The following is a 19457-nucleotide window of genomic DNA, read 5'->3' as shown; positions in this document are numbered from 1 at the left end:
CCCCTCCTGCCAGGGACTTGTGCAGAGCCAGAAGTTCCTCCTGATCCTCCTTTTCTCCAGCCTGAGCCCTCTTCCAGCTCCCTCAGCCTCTCCCGGGGCTCCAGACCCTTCCCCAGCTTTATTCCTTTCTCTGGATGTATTCCCGAACCTCAATATCTTTCTTGTCTTGAGGGACCCAGAACTGGACACAAGACTTGAGGTGTGGCCTCACCAGTGCAGTCCCTTGTGCCCAACACACCTTTCCATGTGCCCAAGTGATGCCAGCACCAGTGCCCTGTGTCAGAGCACTGCCAGGGCACAGCCTCAGGAAATGGCCTTTGCCCCAGTGGAAGGGCACCAGATGCCCTCTTGGGTGTTAGGTTTATGGTTGGACTTGATGATCTCCAAGGTGTTTTCCAGCCTGAATTCTGTTGCTCTCTGCAGTCCGGGCTCTGAGCTGGTCAGAGGCATCATGAGCAATGCCATGACAGGGAGGTGCTAGGTGTGCTCCTGCAGAGACTCATCTCACCTGAAGGCCATGGCAGGTAAAACAGCTCCTTCTGGGGATGAATTCCTCTTCCTACATCAACCTCAGAGGGAAGATCCTAAGACAAACCCCCAATGTCTGCTTATGAGCTCCCAGCACATGGCTGGATCTGTGTTTTGGCCTTGCAGATGTGTTGCTAAGGAGAGAGGATGACTCCTGTACATCTAAATGGACATTCAGGGCCTGAGGAGATCCTGTTTGTGCAGAACAAAAGGGTTAGAACAAAAAAACTTGGCAAGATGAGGTTTCCAGCTCCTCTGCAGAGGTCTAGGGCAGGGGTGTGTGTACACCCAGTCACAGGAATCTTGCCCTGGAGAGGCTCGTTTCTCTCTGACGGGCATGGCTGCCTTTGGGATCTTTAAAGACCAAAAGTGAAGGAGAAGATAGAAATGAATTCTCCCCAGGCTGAGAGGCAGGAAAGGACAGCTCAGAATAGGTAAAAACATACAACAGCTATGCTGTGTCAGCCCTCTGTCTCCTGTGCCAGTCTGTCCTCTCCATTGCTGGGAAGTTATGGATGTTGGATCTCTGCTCTGATGCTTGGCTATGCAATCCCCAGCCCTTGGAGCAGGAGGCTATCACCAGGCCCTTGTGTTTAATGGTCTCAATGATTAAATCAATATAATTCATGTTTTTCTTGCTGAATGTAATTGCTTTTTGAGACCACTTACAGTTTTGGCCTTACACTGTTCCATGGAAATGAGTTTCATGATGAATTATAAGTTGTGTTAAAAGGTGGTTCCTCTCGTTTGTTTTAAATCTGCTACCTGACAATGTCACGGACTGCATCCCTGTTCCTGAACAGAAAGAAACAGAAACTGAATGTCCCAAACCACTCCCAGAGGGCCCCAGGCTGTGCTACACTGCTCCATCACCCCACTCAGATGTCTCCTGCTGAAGCCCAAAAGCCCTTGTGTATTTATGGTTCCTGTGGGCACCGTTAAACGCCTGTGCTCAGTCCTTTTCTGGTTTTCTGAGCTCCCCTGAGGATGAGAAGACAGGGATGGATATACCAGCCAGCTCAGGGTGTGGGGATGCTGTGGACTTAGCACAGCAGAACTGCATTTTCTGGTTTGTTCCCAGTTCCTCTCCTCATCATTCCCAAAACCTGATTCCATTTCTTGCCCCCTACTGAGCCGATGTTTTCCATGATCTCGCCCAAGAACCCCGGATTTCTTTCCCCAGCAGTAATGGCTAATTCAGAGCCCAGTGCTCAGTTAGCAGGGAGTCCAACCACTGCATGTTTTTCATTCTGTTCCATTTGGGCTTGGCTGGGACAGAAGGTATTCCAGTTCCAGGCCAGGCTAACACCAGTTCTTTACCTGTTTATGTGCAAAGCCAGCCTGGGGTCACACGAGGTGCCCACAGCACAAGCCCTCTGCTTGCCCCCTTCTCCTTGGCCCCGCTCCAATCCCAGCCCAGCTTTCCTCGTGTCCCTGCCAAGCTGCCAAGGAACTGCCTGGCTGTGCTCTGCCAAGCCTTGCCAGGGCCACTGACAGCAGGGCTGGGGACAGGAGCAGCCAGAGAAACCAGAGGAGCATGGCAGGGAAAGGGGGGACCCACAGGGTTTGCTGGGAACAGCCCTCAAGTCCTCTAATATGGAAAAAAGGGGAATCACACCGTGCCTGGCTGTTCCACAGTGGCCAAAGACAGAGCCAGAGGTCACCAAGGAGGGGCAGGAAGCTCCCACACCAGGTAGAGCCCGTGGTGGTGTCACAGGGTGGTGGCATTAAGGTGGGGAGATGCACAGGGGTGGGGAGGGGTGGGAGCCGATGGTCCCTGGGGATGTGGGTGCCAGTGCATCACTGTGGGATGCTGGGTTTCAGGCCAACCATCTCCCCAGATGGTTCATTATTCATCTCCAGCTGATGCTCAAGAGCATCTCCAGGTCAGACATTTCTGCCAGAAACAATCACTGATGCTGCTGATTCCTTGGCTCTGGGATTTGTGTGCACCGTGGGCACAGTGTGGGACACTTCCTTCCCCCTCCCACTGAGCAGCAGTTTGGCTCTGGAGCTCGAGCACTGCAACATTCACCTTATGCTGTCTTCCCCATCACAGATCTGAGCCAGGGACACTTTCTGATGAGCTTCCTATTATTTATCCTCTGAGAAATGTTTTAATATTGGCTTTTATGCTTTTAGCAAGTTTTTCCTAAAAATATTTTTGGCCTGTCCTTACGGGCATTACATCTTACAGACATACTTTGTACTCCATTCTATCTTCCTTCTTTGGAAATTATTTCAATTTTGATGAATCTCTTATTCTTCTTGTAACTTCTTTCATTACTAAAGTATGGCAGATTTTTTTTTTCTGGGTATTTTAGCACATTCTAGATTAGTTGTATATATTTATTACGAGCCTCTAATACTTTGTCTTTAAACAGTTTTTATGCCTTCTGTAAATATTTTACCCTTTTAGCTTTTCTTTTGAATTCCTTTTCAACTACTTTTGTATTTTTATCTTGTTCCCATTCTTAAAATTAGACTTTGGGTTAGATTTTGTTTCTTTTTCTTTTCTTTGCTCTTTCAGTCCTGAAAGGACTTGGCTCTTTGGGTGAAGTTCTCTTTGGTCATGGGCTCAGCAAGGTCCAACAGAGGGCGACTGCAGAAGTTACAGAGATTCTGTGGTCCAGCAGATCCATCACCAGGAGAGACTGAGACAGAAAGTCCCTGCAGAACTTCTCTGACAAGACCCCAAAGAACATACATGAGAGGAAAAGAAACCTGGATGTCTTAAAAACTCTCAGCCTTAGTTAAGGAGTAACAAGCTCCAGACCTTTGCACACCTGGAGTAAGTGGGACAAGGCGTAAGCCCAGCCCCAGCACCCAGAGAAGAACTGCACACGCTGCCAGGGGAGCCTTCCTGGCACACTCTGACCCCAGGACATGGCTAACACAGCTGGGAGGGGATGTCCAGCCAGGCAGGAGGACAACAGAGCCTGAGTCTGCTCTCCAGAGCCTCAGGAAAGCTGAGAGGTGCCAGCAAACAGCATCTCCCCCATCACGGACTGCAGCCACTCAACCTGGGAAGGGCAGGTCCCCAGGGGCCACTGGCAGCACGAGAGGCAGCCTCACAGCCCATTCCCAGAGTCTGCCACAGCAAACCTTAGAATAGATACCCTGGAGGATCCCAGGGACACAGAACAGGCTTGTCCACCCCCTCAGCCAGCTCTGCTCAGTTCAGCTCTGAGAAACATCGGGCTGCCGAGTCCCAGAGCTGCCCCGTGGGAATGAGCAGCCTGGCAGGGCTGGGCTGGACATCGCACCGTCGGTATTTATTCCTCCCAGTGGCTGGAGATAAGCCCAGCCACTGCCAGGTTTTGCTCCAGCTGCCTGTCTGTCCACAGGCCCACTGAGGACGAGGCTGGTGAGATGCCTGGACAGGTGGTTGCATTTTCTGAACAGGATCAATAGAAAATAAAAGTTTTTGGTCTGTACTTTGACCACTGCAGTGTCATGGTTTGTGTCTACACATGAAAGGTTCAACAATCTCTCTAAAAACACAAGCTCTCTTCTGTCCCACACATTGGGAAGTGTCCCTCATCCATGCTTGACCCCAGACTACCCAGAAAAGGGGCCTGTGCCAGGGCCATGCTGGGGGACAGCCCTGGACCCACGCTGAATGTCTGCAGCTCCATGAACACAGGAGTGTCTGCAGCTCCATGGACACAACATAGGTGTCTGCAGCTCCATGGACACACCATGGATGGCTGCAGCTCCATGGACACACCATGGATGGCTGCAGCTCCATGGGCACACCATGGATGGATGCAGCTCCATGGGCACACCATGGATGGCTGCAGCTACATGGGCACACAGGGGGTGTCTGCAGCTCCATGGACACACCATGGATGGCTGCAGCTCAGCAGTTACTGCCCAACAGAGTTTGGGTAACCCTGGCAGGGACAGGGACCTCTCTTCATCCTGTCCAACCACATCCTGCACATACCAGGACACCTCACCATGCTAAACTGCTAAAAGCCAGGATGTCCTGCTCTCATGTTTGCTAGAAACAGTGTCACCAAGCTGGCAGCTCCCAGGAGCTTTAACCAGAACAAAGAAAATAACTTCAGGGCTTTGCAGCTCTGAGTTATGGACACAAGCTTTTGGAAGAGGGCCTAGATCTTGTCCCCTTGGCTTAAAGGCTGGAAAGTCTCAGCTACAAGGGCCTAATCTCCCTGACACATCCCATCTGCATTTCCCACTCAGGTACCACAGGCTGAGAGAGCTGGGGGTGTCCAGACTGCAGAAGAGAAGGCTCCAGGGAGACCTTAGAGCCCCTTCCAGTGCCTAAAGGGGCTCCAGGAGAGCTGGAGAGGGACTGGGGACAAGGGATGTATGGACAGGACAAGAGGGAATGGCTTCCCACTGACAAAGGGCAGGGCTGGATGGGATATTGGGCAGGAATTGTTCCCTGGCAGGGTGGGCAGGCCCTGGCACAGGTTGCCCAGAGCAGCTGGGGCTGCCCCTGGATCCCTGGCAGTGCCCAAGGCCAGGCTGGATGGGGCTGGGAGCAGCCTGGGATAGTGGAAGGTGTCCCTGCCATGGAATGAGAAAGATCCTTCCAACCCAACCCATTCTGTGACTCCACGATCCATGATCAGTATTCCATGGGGCTCCTCTGCAGCACTGGGGTCAGGCTGGGTTTCCTGCCATCCCTGGGACACTGTTCTGCTGCCCAGCACACACAGAGCCCGTTCCCTCCGTGGCAAGGGAGACCTCAGTTCCCTCCTGTCCCTGCTGCCACTACCCCAGCAGTGTGACAGCCACTGCCAGGAGAGCAAAGAGCCCAGGTAAGTGGACATGCCATCAGGTCTGTAAACCCTCACCCTGAAAATGTTTCCATTTTCTCAAAATTTTATGTTTTTGGAGAAGGCTTGCCCTTTTTTTTTTTGTTTGGGTATTTGCATTTGAATTTTTTTTTGGAGCTTTGTCTCTCAGCTCTTAGGGAAACAACATTGATGTTGAGTGTTGGTGAACAGAGTGACATGGGAGTTTCAAAACACATGCACTCAAAATCGATTTCATCCTTAATAATAACAATAACAGTAACAGTAACAGTAACAGCAGCAATAATAATAATAATAATAATAATAATAATAATAATAATAAACAACAATTAGCAATATAAAGGACTGGCAGTGCTGTCTCAGTATAAAATACAAGCAAGCTCCTCTCTGCATGTTTGCTATTTGCTGCATATTTGCAATTAGTTCTTGTCTGCAGAAGGCAAAGTGCACTGTTTATGGTTTTACTGCAGCATCCAAGTACTTTATATGCTTATTTTTCATAACAAAATTACTTTGTCCATAAATCAGACTAAACTCACAGGCAGCTCTGACCCCTCGCCTCAACCTTTTGCTGTAGATCAGCTGTTCATAAACTGATTCGGTGTCCAGGGCTGCATTAAGAATAAAATATTTGGGAAACACAATTTGCATCACAGCTCTCTAAGTAAGTATTTGGCTTCCTGGAAATGATGACTCATGGTTGGGATGTGCAGAAATGTACCAATAACATAACCTTTCGATCCTCTAATGCCAGACAGATCCCTGCAAGCCCGGGCTCCGTGCTGCCCAGATGGCTGGCACAGCAGCCCGTATATATAGCATCACTTCAGACTCTGCCTTTTTGCAATGTGTGGGAAAGATAAAAAAGGGCAGAATGTGACACCGAGGTCAGGCAGCTCCCAGAGCCACGCTTTATCAGCCCATCTCTGATCAGCCTCTTCCTCTGCCACCCTGATGGTTTAATAAGCAACAGTTTCTGGAATGAACCCTGTGTCCTGGCATATTTTATAGGATCTTTCCAGCCTAGCTGTATTAGGTATGAAGAGCTTTACAAAGAAACCTTTACAGTGTGGGTATTGTCCCTGGCAAGGTGAAGCAGCTGCACTGTTATTGCTCAGAAATGTATATAAAATTGTCACTGGAGAAGCCTCATTTATTCCCTGACACAGGCATTGCAAGCAAACGGTGAGACTTCCAAACAGCCTCCTGGCAAGTGTCACCAGCCAGGAGGGGACTGTGCCAAGCTCTGCCAGCCACCAGACGTGTGAGGCCACCCTGCTCAGAGCCACCTCAGGCCCCTGGTGCCCTTCACCCAGGGTCTGCAGATGTGACCCCAGGCACAAAATAAACCAGAGCAAACTCCATTCCTCTACAGGACATGTGAGCTCAGCTTTCTGCCACAGCCATCCTCTTCCTGCAGGAAAACCAAAATCACAGTTTTCCAAGGGGGATTTCTTTTTCTTTCCCAGCAATTCTGTTTGGGATTAACCCTGCATCTGGCTCAGGTGCTGTGCTGCATCCCTGGCGTTGCTGGCCTGCCTGGTCAGCTGGGCTCATTGCCCGTGGTGGGGTTGAGCCACTGAGCAGATGGGAGCAGCCTGAGGGGAGCCATGTGGCCTCTGAGCAAACCAGGGCAGAGCCCTCTGGCCAGCGAGTCCCAGGCTCTTCGAGAACCACTCAGTTTTCTCAGACTGAGGCAGAACAAAGGACAGGAACAAGACCTTCTTTCAGACCAGCAGTCCTCCCAGCTCCAGCTGCCTCAGGAGGATGTCTCAACACTTCAGGGGGAGCAACAGCCCTGTGCTCCTTGAGGGAGTTCGGGATAATCCTGGCTCGTGCACACTTTCTGTTTGGCTCCCTCTGGATATCTGCAAGCCTCAAGTGATGTCCAGTGCAAGCATCTGCCCCAGGCTGTGTTATCTGAAACAACTCCAGCCCAGCAGATGAAACACAGAGCATAGAGCAGTCCAATGGAAATTGTGGAATCACTGAAGTTGGAAAAGCTCTCCAAGATCAAGACCAACCTTTGCCCATCTTGTCACCAGCCCAGAGCACTGAGTGCCATGTCCAGGCCTTCCTTGGACACCTCCAGAGATGAGGACTCCAAACCTCCCTGGGCAGGTCCCTCTAACGCCTGACCACCCTTCCAGGAAGAAATTCTTCCTGAATTTCCTGAACTGAAAGACCCTGTGAGAAGCAGAGCACCGCTAGATACCATTTTTTAAAAAAAATTCATCTAGACACCAAATGTAGGAAGGCTTTTTGCCTTGTCCCTGCAGACCTCTGTGCTCCAAACCTCAGGTACCAAACACCTGCACCTGCCTCGCAGCAGCTGGCACAGAGGCCAGGAATGCACAGGGGGATCTGCAGAGCTCCACACCCTGCCCCAGCCCCACCTGGCTGCTGGCCCTGTCCCACTGCAGGTGCTGGGCTTGTCCCAGCTGTGGGGCACAGGGGATGCTGCCGTGCACAGCCCTGCCCTGCAGCCTCCCTCGCTGGGGCTGCAGAAGGATTGCACAGCTGTGGGGATCTGGGAAGCAGCTGCTGCCTCACACTTGGCAGCAAGGAGAGCTGAGCAGGGATCTCCTCTGCTCCAAGGGCCCTGGAGTAGCTGCCTGCCCCAGCTCTCTGCAGGGTGCTTGACAGGGATGCTCCCTCTGCTCTGTTTGGGGACGCAGGGCAGTGAATGTGCCTGAGTTTCTGTGCTGGCAGTGCCACACAGGGACATCTCCAGGCTCTGCCCTGGCCTGTGAGAGGGAGGGGAGACAAACACGGACATCTGGGGTTTGGGGGGATTCCTGCAGGGTGTTTACTGGGAAGACTGAGCCTGTTCAATGTCCTTGACGATCCTGTGTGCTGGCAGCCACGAACACAAGCCCCATGTCCTGGCAGCACCAGCTTGCCATCGTACAGCATTTCTAAGCAGGGCAACTCCAGCAGTGGCAGGAGCTTCTCCTGGCTCACTCCTGTCCTGCCATCAGTCCCTGCTGAGGAGGGTGAGGGTTCCTTTGCCAGTCTTCCTCCTGCCTGGCCCTCTAGGCAGGCAGGGAGCCAGAGCACCATCACCTCCAGCAGGCAGCTTTACTGGCTGACACTATAAATGTTCTGTGCTCTCATGGATTTGATGCTGTTTTTATGAACTTGGAGCTCAGTGTGGCTGTTTAGTTTGAGATGAGCGAGGAATGTATTAATAGTTGGGTAAAGCGCACTCCGAGCTTCTAATCTGACCGGGCTGTTTGCTTTAGGGAAAAAACACTTCACTTTTTCCATTCATTACTATTCCTTGTTAGTGGCTGGAGCACCCGCCCCCAGCACACCGGAGGCTGCTTTAACCCCTCTCCCACTGCACCCCAGCCACCCACGCTGTCACACAGAGAGAAGAGCACTTGGTACAGCAACACAAAGGCGTTTTCCCCTCAGACCATGCTGAAACCCATGGGCACAAATCCTGGTGCCAGGCTCAGCCAGAGTGATGATGCCACCTCGCAAAGGTCTGGCTGTGGGCACCGCAGCCCCAGAGCCCAGCAGGAGCAGGGTGTCACCCACAGCCCGGCTGTCATGGCCTGGCAGCTGCCCCACCCTCCCACTGATGAAGAGGAGCAGTCACCAGAGAGTCTCATTTGAAACTGAGGGGACACCTCGTGTGCCAGGGGCTTGTCCTGCTCCTGCCCACCGGCCCCGCCTGGAGCTCAGCCATTGATTTACATTCAGATGAGGATCTCGGCGGCGTCCTGCTAAGTCTCTTATCCAGCATGAACTTTCCATAAGCAAGGCTCTATTTTTAACTCTCCCAGGCCTAGCAGAGGGGTTGTCTTGGAGGGAGAGGGGGCGAGGAAGTCACTGCACAGCCTGAGTTTGTCAGGGGGCAGCTGGGCCAGTCTGCTGCCACCAGTTCCCCCAGCAAGCCTGAAGCTCTGGTGTCCCAGCAGACACTAGAAGACCTTTTGGGTTTGGGTGGTGGGGTAGATGTGGGCACAGGCAGTGTGGTGCTCTCCTGCTGACTGCCACAGAGGGGAGATCCCACAGCACAGCTTTGTGTCCAGCCCAGAGCAAGCAGGGCAGGGCCATGAGGGGTGTCACATCCATGACACAGGTGCCCGTCCCCATGTGGGTGAGGGACACGATGGTTTGAACCCACCACTGATGACCCAGAGGCTGTCAGTGTGGGGTACAGAGATGCCTCCTCCATCCCAGAGCCCACACCAAGCCTGGACTCAGCTGCAAGGACACAGCCCTGCAGAGGCCATGGTGTCTGCAGGTGTCTGCATCTTCCAGCTCATGCTGTGACAAGGTCCCAGGCGGGGCCAGAGCTCAGCCAGCACCTCTCACAGAGCTCCTGGCATTCCCCAGCCCCACTGTTTGCCATGCTGCTTGGAAAGAGAAGTGCAGAGGTGTGAGGGCACTGTAAATCGTGACAGGGGTGCCTCTTCCAGAGGAGAGCAGTGCACACCAGCCAGGAAAGTGGGGTGGCCATCCCTCTAGCCATCAGCTGCCAGGGCAGGGTGGAGGCTGAGCTCTGGACAGAGATCTGGACATTTCTCCCTGGGCAATGAAACCTCTCCAAACTCCTCCCCAGCACAGAAACGCCAAAACCCCAGCAGGAGGGGAATGGAGGGACTGCAAAGACCCTCTCTGCAGGGCAGCAGGAGGAGTAGTGGCTCCTCCCTAGGGCACTGCCAGGTTCTCAGTGATCCTGGGGCTCAGCAGGGACTTGCACCCTGTGCAGCTCATCCCCCAAATCCTCTCCTCCTCCCCTGCTCCAAATACTCCAATCCTTGTGCCACTGCCTGATCAACAGATAGATCCCTCTACAGCAAACTTTTCCTTTCCATGCGTGCCAGATTTTCGCACAGTCCAACCCCACAATTAGCCTCTGCAGCCCGTTCCCAAGCACTCTGTCCCATCCAATTTTAAATTACTCCAGCAATAGAGCGCTTGCTCTGTCCCTTGGGAAACCACTCTGCTCCCATAGATCTTGCTGCCCAGAAGACAGGATTTTGCTGATATCCAGCCCACATTTTCCTCCAGTTAAATTCACTGTGGGGCTCTCAGCTGTGCTGCCCCAGGCAGTTACATCTCCTCCACTTCCCTGGTTCTCCAAGCATTTGCCTATTTGTGGTGACCTTTCTGCTCAGATGGTTTTCCCACTTTTAGCTCTTGTGCCCTTTAGGCTTGTCAGCCCCTTATCATTTTGTTTGGCTTTCAGAAGAGATGGGATCTCAGCAGGATTCTGCAGAGGATTCTTGTGAACGCTTTCCAAATCCCTGTCAGGGTCTTTCTTCCCCAGCTTTTGATAGGGAGTGCTGGTCCCTCCTTCTGAGGGACCTAATGGTGATGCTCTCACATCTGTAAATAAGAGGTTTGCACCTCCCCATCCCCTGCTCCAGGCTGAGTGTTCAGCATTTTCCTTGCAAAACAAACCTTGCTTTATTTATTTCATATTTATTCTTTTCAGGGAGAAATGAAGAGTTAATACTGGGTTTAGCACAACAGGCATTTGGGAGAGACACTGGTTTACACATGTGCACAGGTCAATTCAAACTTCCCCTACCCTAATTTACAGTGGGGATTAATGACATATGCTGGCAAATCAGAGCACCAGTAAATCAGACTGAGAGAAGGCAAGCACAAGAACGCCATCAGAAATGTCAACACTGAGAAGTTTCTTCTGATTCTCATTAAATTGATGTCTAAAAGTCTCAACATTTACTCAACATGGGTAAAAAGATGAAAAGGTAACTTCCATATTGTCTGATTACTGTATAAAAGGTAACAGTGTGATGCCTTGTATACAGTAATACATAATGTCATGCTATAAGATTAAAAAAAAAACCCCAAAACATAAGATTACAGCAAATTAATGAAACAGCACTTTTGCAATGAAGCGCCTCTAACATTTTATTTGTGCATATAAAGCATGCAAACTTCAATTATTCATTTAGACATTTTTGTAACAATAATGAGCATGGAAACCCAGCCAGTTCTGCGTGCTCTCCACATCAGCATCCAAGGGAAAATGTTCAGCCCAAAACTCAGGCCTCATGATGAGCTTTGAGACAAGGAGCCTCTGAGCACCCAGCTTTCCTCCTGGGCCACATGGTCTCAAGGCATTAACCTTTCCTTGCCCTAGACATTTCATGGGAGGAAAAAAATACACCTTGAAGGGAGAAGAATTATGGTGACACTGAAAATCTCAGACCCATTTCTCAGTATATTTAACTGGATTTTTTTTTTTTTTTTCACTTTTCTTGGTTGGTTCTCTTGATTTTCCTTGTGAACATGCACCCAGGTCTTGGGAAAGGCGGGGAAGACGAAGAACTCACCCTGATGTGCTGGGGGTGTTTGGGATTGTCAGGGCAGTGCTGGTGTGGAGGGTTTGGCAGGTGCCAGAGCAGGTGCAGGGCCAGGAGCGAGGGGCTGGGTGAGGTGTCAGCAGCTCCCTGCTCCCCTGGAGTGATGGATATTGCCCTGATAAGCGCTTTGCCAGCACCCTGCCTGTCAGGAGGCAGAGAGCCTGGCTCTCACTACGTTTCTACTGGCACAATTCACCTCTAATTTGGGAAAAAATCTGGCATCCTAGCCATGCAGGGCTGCCAAGGGCTGCTCTAGATAATCTCTGCAAATAGAATGATGAGAAGTCTCCACTGTGCTGATGTCATGGGCAAAATTCCTGCCAGATTCAATGAGACCCAGCTCTGCCTGTGGCCACCCCAGCACGGAGGGGACAAGCCTGGGCCCTGGGCCTGCAAGTGTGGGTGGGGACAGTGGTGGCAGCTCTGTTCCCATGGTGCCTGGGCCAGGGCTGTGCCTGGGTGTGTGGCAGCAGCTGCTGGTGCTGGCTGGAATTTCACCTCAGCTGAACCTTCCATCCCTCTGGGATCACGGCCCCATCTGATAAAGAGCCTGTGGTGAATGACACCGATGCCACCACCCTGCTTTCCATCCTCATTATGTCTGGCAATGACGCCAGAGACAACAAACTGTTCCTGCAGTGCTCATGTCAAGATGTCCCCGTGCCCCAGCCACAGGAGCTGAGGGGGACCCCAGGAGCAGCTCCCCAGGAGCAGCTGGTGCCATCCTTCCAAGCAGAGGGATGTTCCTTGGGCACGTGGTCACTCTCCAGCCACCCTGCACAGCTTTTGTGCCTTGGACAGTCAGCAGGGAAAGAGAGCAGGGCCACGCTCAGGTCTGGTGCCAGAGCCAGAACTCCCTGCACAGTTGGACCACTTGGAGAGGGAGGAATGATCTTCTCACAACCTTGACCCAGGGTTTGGGGTCACAGACTGGAGGAGATCAGTGCCCACAGCTGCAGCGCATATCAAACAACCTCTTTAACAGCTCTGTCCTGCTCCACCTGAGCCTTGGACCCAACCTCAGCCTTTTCCCAAACCTCCAAACTTGTTTCTCATGGTGAACCAGCTCCCAGCCCTGCCAGACCATCCTGTGTGAGCTGGCCTGGCCCACAGGGGCACACCCTGGAACTGTTTTGAAGCCTTTTCTTCATTCTCACAGGAAGTTCTGATTCCCAGGAAGGGATTGATGACCAAAACCTCCAGCTCCTGTGCTGCCCTTGGCCAAGGAGCCTCGTGGGTGAGGCTGGCCAGGGGGACAGCCCTTGGAGGAGGATGGGGATGGGGACAGGGAAGTCCAAGCAGTTGATCTGCCAGGAGATGCACTATGAGGGGCCAAACTTCAGCTCCAGCCCATTCACACTTTGATAAAAATTGGCAAGATTTAATGGAAAAACAATTATTTCTCTCAGAGCATGTTTTCTTTACATGCAGGGTTTTTTTCCCTGATTTCCTTCAGCTCCCTCCTAAGAAATGAGGTAAGAGCCATGGTCCTGTCTGTCCAGCCTGTTTGTGTGGGACAGAATCCAGAGCAGGGCCTGTCTCTCGCTGGGGCTGGTTCACAGGGCTCAGCATTGCTCTGGCTGCACTCACACAGCAGCAGCAGCAGCAGCAGCAGCATTCCCTCAGGCAGCTCCTGCATGAAATACAGCCTGGAACACAGAAATAAACTCTACAGGTGCCTCCAAAACTGGCAAATATATTTTCACAAAAAAGACACACCCAGACAGGCAGTGCACAAAGTGAAAATAAACCCAGAGTTCCCTGGCTGTGGGGTAAACAGTCTGACTGCAGATGGGATGGGAATGCTGCTTCTGATCCCATCTGAGCTGTAAGAGGTGGCAGTGCAAGGAATCGGTGTCTGTGTTGCACAGAGTGGGGAACCCGTGGCAGAATGTCCCAGAATCACTGCACTCCAGGGATTTCTAGGCCTTTCCCTGAGCTGGGGATGGCAGACAGCAGGACATGGGCTCCTCGTTGTGCTAATGAGAAAATTACCCCCAGATCTGCTCTGCTACTTCCAAAGAGAAGACAACTCTGAGCAAAGGGGTTTTTGGCAGACACATAAGTGCTGGAGGATGGCTGGTGTGTGGTCTCTGCTTTTGTAACACCAGGGGCTCCCCAGTAAACACTTCCCAGATAAAACCAAGCTGGTCTCCATGGGGTCCTCGGCTGCTGGCAGGCTCTTGTGCCCCCAGGGCAGTGGAGATGTCCCTTGTGTGGGTATGGGAAGGACAAACACCTCCTGCAGCAACATTACATGGTCCTGCAGGAACACAAGCGTTAGGGCCGATTTTGGGGATGCCAAAGCCAATTTTGGCATGATTTGAGGTGTTTTTTGGTGCAATTTTTGGGTGATTTTGGGAGTGACAAAAACCTGGATATTTTCCTACTCCAGAATCACCTCAAAACTCCCCCAAATCACCCCAAAATTTGCTACAGCACCCCAAAAATTGCAGCAAAAATCACCCCAGAATTGCCCCAAAACATCCACAAAATCACCCCAAAATCTGCTTTGATACCCCCAGAATTGCCCCCAAAATCACCAGAAATCATCTAAGAATTGCCTGAAAAAAAACCCCCAAATTACCCCTAAAATCACCCCTAAATTGGCTTTGGCACCCCCAAAAGCCCCCAAAATCACCCTGGTATTGCCAAAAAAATTCCCCAAAATCACTCCACCATTGGATTCATCACCCTCAAAATCACCCCAAAATCACCCCCAAATTGGCCTGGGCACTCCCTGGTGTGGCCCCAGGCCCCTCCAGGCTCTGCTCTTGGCTGCTCAGTGCTCAGGCCATGGACAGCAGTCACTGTTCCCTTTCTGGACCTGTCCTGGCAGGCAGCAGGAGCTGGGCTGTGCCACTGCTTCCCAGGAGAGCCAGCACATCCCAGGGCTCCCCGTGGGCTGTTCTTGGTCCCTCAGCAATGCCAGAGCATCCCCAAATCCTGAGGATCCCACCCAGCTGTGAGCTCCATGGGATGCTCCATGTGGGTGAAGAAGGGCAGCATCCCGGGATGGGGCTGGCTGGGCACTGAGAGCTGTCGGTGGGAGCTGCTGGAGCAGGGATGAATTTCCCAGGCTGACTGTAGAGGTCATCAGCCCTCAGTTTTTACAGGCAGGACTTGCCAGCTCCCTTCCCGCAGCCCTCTGGAAGCCGCTGTCACCACGGGCCACCGAGCAGCCGGTGGATAAACAAAGGCAGGGTTTTGCTGAAGGACACAAACCCAAATGCTGTGCTTCCAGGCAGGATGGGTTTTCACCACAGCTGCATGATGCAGGCTGGGGCAGGAGGCAGGTCTGGGCCTTCCTGGCAGGAAAGCACACATGATTTCTGCTCAGTGGGCAGAAACCAGCTCTGAGAGGAGCCAGTGGGACAGGCTTGGGACCAGAGCCTGTCTCTGGGTGATGGGGACCCAGCCTTGGGAGCTGGAAGGGATGGATGGTCATGTGCAGGCCTTCCTCAACCGGGTTAAAATCCCAGAATCCCAGAATCCTAGAATCTCCGAGGTTGGAAAGGACCTCCAGGATCATCCTGGAGTCCAGTCCAAGCTGTGCCCCATCCCCTCCTTGTCATCAGCCCAGACTACTGAGTGCCACTTCCAGGAATTCCAGAGATGGGCCCTCCAAACCTCCCTGAGCAGCCCCTGTCAATGCCTGACCACCCTTTCCATGGGGAAATTCTTTCTGACATCCAACCTGAGCCACCCTTGGCACACCCTGAGGCCACCAGTGGAGATGAGAATTTATTCTGCTCCCACAGCTGCTTCAGCAGGAGCTGGGGGATTGCTGAGAGCATCAGCACTGACCCATGGGGGCCCCTCTGCCCGTGCAGCTCCCTCCCAGCTCAGCTCCAGGGGCACAGCACATGAGGGGCAACACCTGCAGTTTGAGCTGGCAGGATCATAATCCCAATCCAAAGAAAATTATGCCCTTTTGAGATTTGTTTCTAATCAGGATGAAGGCAACGAATTTTCAACTGGCCAGTCCTGTGTAATTTGAAGAATGGCACTAGAGCCAGCTGAAGTAATTCAGTTTGAATTTTTTGTTTTGTTTTGTTTTACTTCATATTTTTATGAGGAATACTGGAATAATAAAGTCAGTAGGATACAGAAACAAAAAGTCAAAACAAAAAATCAGGGCATTTCACCAGCTAATGCAAAAGCCAAATATCTTGACATCAGCCGAATGTTTCATTTCAATGTTTTTTCTAAACAAATTTAGACTATGGAAAGTTTCCATTGAATTGGCAGAAATGTGTGACCAGCTTTCCTGGCAGGGCACGGGCTGGCTGTGCACAGAGGGATGGTGCACAACCCACCTCGGGGCACACACCCACCCGCCTTCCCCAGGATCCTCCTCGGATTCAGCACCTGGAAATCCCTGGGTGCCTGTGATGGAGCTGAACTCGAGCTCTCTGTGCAGCTCTCTGCCTGTGTGCTGGGCCTGGAGCCACCAAACCATGCAACACCTGCAGCAGGGTCACTCGAAGGTGGAACATCTCAGGGAGGTTGTTCTCCTGGTGGCTGCCAGGCCCTGCCCATGGGAAGGCTCTGCTGCCAGTCTGGGGCACGGGAATGGCCCATGGGCTTTGCAGCTTGCTCCCTGCCAAACCAGTGCTCCCAGTCTGAGCTGGCTGATCCTGGATGGGCTGTGGGGACAGCCACAATGGAGACTGGTGGGTTTAGATGTCCCTGATGGGTGGTAACCTCTGTTCTGCCTGAGTGAGAACCAGCCAGCAACCCTGGCAGGGGCAGATGGTCGCCAGTCCTCCCACAGAGCACTGGAGAAGGCCAGAGCTTCCATTTCCATCCTGCAGGGAGGAGGCCGTGTCCCCTGAGGCACAGACAGGTGGCCTTGGCCTTGTGCAGGCTCCTGCTGTCTCAGCAAGGGAACCAAGGCTGCTGTGACACTGTGAGAGCCCTGGCCACCCCTGCCCTGCCCCACACTGGGCACTGGGACACAGGAAGGGTGTGCGTGTTCCTCAAGCCCTGGAGATCTTTCTGTGGGCCTGGACCACCTCTTCTGTGAGGAAAGGCTGGGAGAGCTGGGGTTGTTCAGCCTGGACAAGTTTCAAGGTGATTTTATTGTGGCTTTCCAGTGCCTGAAAGGGCTACAAGAAATACGGGGAGACATTATTGAGGAGGGGTGGAGTGCAGGACACAGGGAATGGCTTCCCACTGACGGAAGGAAGGGTTAGGTGGGATGTTAGGAAGAAATCATTCCCTGGGAAGGTGGGCAGACCCTGGCAGAGGTTCCCAGAGAAGCTGTGGCTGCTCCTGGATCCCTGGATGTGTCCAAAGCCAGGTTGGACAGGGCTTGGAGCAACCTGGGAGAGTGGAAGGTGTCCCTGCCATGACACTGGATGATCTTTAAGATCCCTTCCAACCCAAACCATTGTATGATCTACCCAACCACTGGAACTGGCTGCAGTGCCAGCCCCCCTGAGCTCAGCTGAGCTCCCAGGCTGGAAGCAGAATCCCCAGGATGGGATGAGCCTCCCCACGCTGTCAGGGCTTGCTGCAAGGCTGTGGCATTGCTTGCTGCAAACGTCACACGAGGAGCTGAGGTCTCTGAACTCTGGCCAGGCCGCAGTGCTGGGCAGGAAGATCCTCACCATTCCAACAAAACCTCTAAAAGCATCAGAAAATGTTCCCACCCCACACCAGGATCAACCCAAAAACTCGAGAAATTTCCATGAAAAACCAAAGACGCTCCCGAATGGATTGCCGTGGCACGAGACCAGCTGGGGTGTGGGAAGGAGGACCAAGGTCTTCTCCAGTGCTGGCAGAGGGGGGACTTGGCTGGAAGTGTCCCAGACCCCAGCTGAGCTCTAGACCAGCGTGTTTGTACGGCCTGTCCCACTGCAACTTTCCACAGCATAAATAAAGGAATAATCACTTGAACTTGAGCCCGGGTCAGTACCTTAACGAGCAGACTGCAATCCAACTTTCCCTTTGGCTTAATGAATATTAATTAACCAGACACAATTGAGCAGCCCCAGCAGGACAGGAAAGGCATGTGCTAGTCCTGGGGTGTACTGAGTGCAGTGCTCCCCTGGGTCACAGGGGGCTGGATCTGGGTCTCTGCTTTGCTGTCCCCTCCCAGCTGTGACCCCAGCAGTAGGTGATGAGCCACTGCAGGGTGGTCTGCCCTTGCCTCCAGGAGACAATCCCTCCCCAACACCCCTGACCTTCTCAGATAAGACTTTAACTCAAACTGGTGCATTCCTTTTTGACATTTTCCTCTCGATTAACCAACGAGTTCATTTTTTCCTCCAAGGAAACTCTATTGTGATGGAAAATTCTGATGCAGAGGTGAAGCTGCTGCTCGCCTCAGTGCTGTGGCTGTTGGCTGCTGCTCTGCTGAATCCCCAGGGTGGGTGGGCACTACAGCCTTGCCTGGCTTTGGCACACGTGGACAGACAGGTCTTTATCTCCTGCATCAGCCAGGCTGATTCCAGGAGAGTCAGACATTACAGACACTGCCCTGCTGTGAAGCAGGCCAGGTGAATTCACGTGGGGAACGTGGCCCAGGGCAGGGGAAGTGATTCTCCATCATGGTTGCCCCTGCAGCCTGGCAGTGCTCAGGCACGACCCCATCTGAGGATGGGATGGGGTCTGGGGAGAGGGGATGGGCTGCTGCTCTCACGCTGGGGAGAGCTCAGCCTCCCAGGAACACCCATGCCAAGAGTGCATGATGCTCTCCAGATGCTCCCTCTTCTGCTCACAAAGGCAGAGATTGACACAATAAACAAACAATTTGTAAAATTCTTTAGTGAGGGCAAAAAACCCCACATTAACTGGAAACATCGATACCCCCTGAAAGAGTGCAGGAGGGGGGAGCATTCCCAGGACCTGATGTTATAGCAGCGGGTGTAGAAATGGAAACATGCACAGGACTGGATCTTCAGGCAGGGAAATTCACCAGAGAATAGGAAGTTGCCAGTCCCCAGACCCCAGACAATGTTTTGCCTTGTTCAGCAGAGGGGAGAGCAATGTGTCTGCACGTGGCTGGGGAGCTGGGGGGTCAGTGCAGGGGGCACCCCACACTGCTGGGCTGGGCTTCTCCTCACAGACTCTTGCCCTGCCCCAAGCAGCGCCAGGAGGTGTGGGCACCACCTGGTGAGAAGGTTCTGATCACCCAGTTTGGTCTTAGCTGACTTTATTTAAAGCCCCATGTGCCAAAGATCCCTGAGTACGAGAGAAGACTCTCTAAAACTCTGTAAATTGCTTGGTTCTTGAATTTCGAGGAATGGCTCAAAATCACACCTATAAGGGCTCCTTTGGGAGATTTGTCCTATGACACCACCATGCCTCCAGACCGTGCCTGGTTCCAGCAAGCCCTTGCTCCTGGAAGAATTTTCCTATTCAGTTAAAAGAAAGGGTTAACCAAGGAGGACAGTCCAGCTTGTCAGGGTCTGACTTATGGGGGGAATTTGACCCATATCCCCCAGACCCATAGCAGCAGGTTTTGGGTGTTTGTATCATGACAATGTGACTGCTGGCTCATGGTTCATCTGGCCCGAGGCCAGCATGACCAGTGTGAGCCATTTGTGACAGCCCAGCCTCAGCCCTGTGCTCCATTTCCTCCTGGCATCCATGGGGTGCTCACCCAACACCCTGAGCCCAGCCCCTGAGCTTTGTAGCACCGAGGTTTTTTTGTCCCTTATTTCTCCCCTTTGGAAGCTTTTCCTGGTTTGATGCCTGCAAAGCACATTCTACGCTTTGGTGGTCATGTCACAATGTCACAATGTCACAATGTCACAATGTCACAATGTCACAATGT

The 19457-nt window shown here is 52.4% G+C and overlaps 1 protein-coding gene and 1 long non-coding RNA gene across 4 annotated transcripts in view; both read right to left on the bottom strand.

Annotated features, from left to right (window-relative positions):
* Window positions 1-19457, bottom strand: part of MYOCD (myocardin) — a 216381-nt gene that overhangs the window by 156362 nt on the left and 40562 nt on the right. The gene's annotated exons all lie outside the window — the stretch shown is intronic.
* Window positions 18817-19372, bottom strand: LOC147649779 (uncharacterized). The gene is made up of 2 exons (XR_015277932.1): window positions 19284-19372; window positions 18817-19021 (listed from the first exon to the last, which is right to left on the bottom strand). It is a non-coding gene; the product is annotated as an uncharacterized LOC147649779 (long non-coding RNA).

The sequence above is a fragment of the Cyanistes caeruleus genome, chromosome 19 (assembly GCF_971803275.1).
Source record: "Cyanistes caeruleus chromosome 19, bCyaCae1.hap1.1, whole genome shotgun sequence".
NCBI lineage: Eukaryota > Metazoa > Chordata > Aves > Passeriformes > Paridae > Cyanistes > Cyanistes caeruleus.
Note: the sequence above shows the minus strand (reverse complement) of the source record. Positions and strands in the feature narration are given on the sequence as shown.